A 2,832-nucleotide genomic window follows, 5' to 3' on the forward strand; every position below is an offset into this window, starting at 1 on the left:
GATGTAATCAGTTATTAGGATATTATCCGACATCCGAATATATTGATATCCGGAAATTATCCCTCATCCGGATATATCCGTTATCCGGATATTATCCTTCAACCGGATATTATGCGTTTTCCGTTATATGGATATAATAAGTTATCCGTCATCCGGATATTGCAAATCCGGATAAGTTTCTATCCGGATGTAGCATCCTTTATCAGCATCGTCAGGAGCAGACAAGAACTAAATGTCTTCAAAGTCTGCTACACAAGAGCAGGGGCGGATCCAGGGGGAGATCAGGGAGATTGCCCCACAGAAAGGGAATCTTTCTTATTTTATAGATATATAAAACCCATTCCAGAGTTTGAAGCTCCTAAAAGTAACTCTAAGTAGGAGTATTACAAACCACTAAGCCGCCAGGAGTCCATCGTTGATCCGCCTCTGGAGAAGAGTATTCGTGAATAAACACTTATTATTCACATTCAGTTTGCACATCTCAACAAATAAACAATATTTTCATTCACTTCCATGTACTACTGCATTCTACTGAACTGTAACGACTTCTTATGTTTAAAAATAATGATTCATTTTTCAATAATTGTAAATGTTTAAGTTCAGTAATTCACCATGAATAGAGTCAACTAGAAGTGTTTTTGTAACGAAGAAATAAGAACATGAACTGTGAAATATCTTTTCACAAACTGTCGAGGGTTGAGAGTCGACAAACTTTACTCTTTCGTTTACCGATTACCTCGAAAACGCGGTAGCCAGAATTAGCCCAGGATAGGGGACATACATTAAGAAAATGAAAATCTCAGAAAAATGCAGAAGTCTTTTAGTCTGAGAGAAAATAAGAATGAAATCTCTAATTTCTAGTTCTGTTAGTCTTGTAGCTCTTAGTCCGTACCAAAGTACTGATAAAAATATGGCCAATGAATTATGACTATTTTGTAGAACATTCCACTTTAATATCACAGGAAATTCATCTTCCGGCTTGCTTGGTTGTGAAAAGTTATAGAGTTTATTGGTATACTATGTAAAGTATGTGTACTGTCGCTGATTTGTGATAATAATCAGTAACAGAAGTAAAAGGTAAATTACAGTAATAGTTTTCTGTTAATAGTTTTGTATTCAAGGGGAAACGGAAAACCTACTTTTATCTTAACATTTTTTTCTTAAAATTTTTATTTGGGTTCACACCTTTCCCCCTCTACATTGAATACAGAAATGGATAACTTATTTAGAATTTGATTACTGATTCCAGCAAATTTCAAGCATCACTTCTCGGACATAGGCCTGTGTTATGTCGATATATCGCTATCGTTGATATCTATATTATCATATATCCACAAACGATATCGCAAATATATGGACATGAATATATCATTCTACATTTTCGATATCGATATTCGGGGGCAGGCGACGAGGTATAAGGGGCCCCTAAGACTTGGATGGATGAAAAAATTAAAGTTAACTTTTACAGTATTGTTTTCTAATCATAATATCTTTATTACCACCAATTTCAATGTAAATACACCCACTTGCAAATTTGCAATATTATATGATATAATTTCTTAGATGCCAGAACTTTTCTGCTCCCTGAAAGAAAGAAACAATAAATCACGTGCAAAAGCAAGTGCTTCGAACTTTGAACTAGAATTCACCATAAGAGTTTTTACTCTTACAGATTTCCACCCCTTTTGGTTTTTGGGACCGGTTATTGACAAAGATTTTATAGACAGAGTCAGAGATTTTGAAAAGGAAACGACTTTCTAATAATAATAATAATTACCATAACAATGGGGTTTACAACTAGGGTCCCATCTCTTTATCTTGCATGGGATTACCGCAAGTCTGCTACGCCACTGGTGTCCCCTATTCTGTTTTAATCTCTTTTTCGTTTCGTTTAGCTATTTGTTTTTGTGCTGTTACGCTTTTATATGAAACCTTTATATTATATAACATTTTCTTTTTATGAGTTTCTTTTTTGGGTGGGGTTGGGGGAAAGAGAGAAATGCTTTCTTCTTATATCTGTTTCTTACCATTTATCTTGTTTCAACTGCTTAAGTAAGTCTTTTTGTAACATTTGATGTCATCCAACTCCGTCACAATAATAAAATTGGCATTCTTAACAATTAGTCTCATTCTCTTATTTACAGTTTGCCAAAACGATATATTTGTGACAAAATTGAGGTTTAGTCCAACGCCTTTGCAACCAACCCAACCGCCGAGCTTTCTGGGTTGCCTGCTATTTTAGGAAAAGGAGAATTGGAGGTGATAATGCACTTTTGGAGTCGTGTATACATATCACCGTTGAGTTGATACATTTATAATTATTGAAGTATGTCTTCTTTGTTTTTATTTGCTTTGTGTGTATCGAAAAATTAGTAGAACACTGTATGGTATTAAATTTCGTATGTTGCTGGCAACCCTGTTAACAATTTGTATTTAACGTAGTAGTGGCTGCTAGGGTAACCGGGGTGACAACAGGAATCTCTTTAGAAGAATTGTTCAAGAAAAAGGTTAATCAATAACAGTTACTTCACATTAATTAATTACTCCACATTAATTAACTGTAAAGAGACTTACCTTGTTTTAATTACAGTCTTCTTAGCATTTTCATCTTTGTATACAACTTTGAATCATGAAGCCTAAAGTTCACAAATGAATAATACTCTTGTAAAAGATCAATTAACGTTATGTTCGAAGACCCGTAAACACCATTTTACATACTCAACAAACAGAGCTAAAGATACTACAATTAGCAAAGGATTCTAGTTAATTTTTATCGTATGGTAAAACAATGCAGAAGAAAAGAAATAATAAAATGACTGTTTATATATGAAC

Source organism: Thermobia domestica, chromosome 16 (assembly GCF_964235325.1).
Source record: "Thermobia domestica chromosome 16, izTheDome1.hap1.1, whole genome shotgun sequence".
Lineage (NCBI taxonomy): Eukaryota > Metazoa > Arthropoda > Insecta > Zygentoma > Lepismatidae > Thermobia > Thermobia domestica.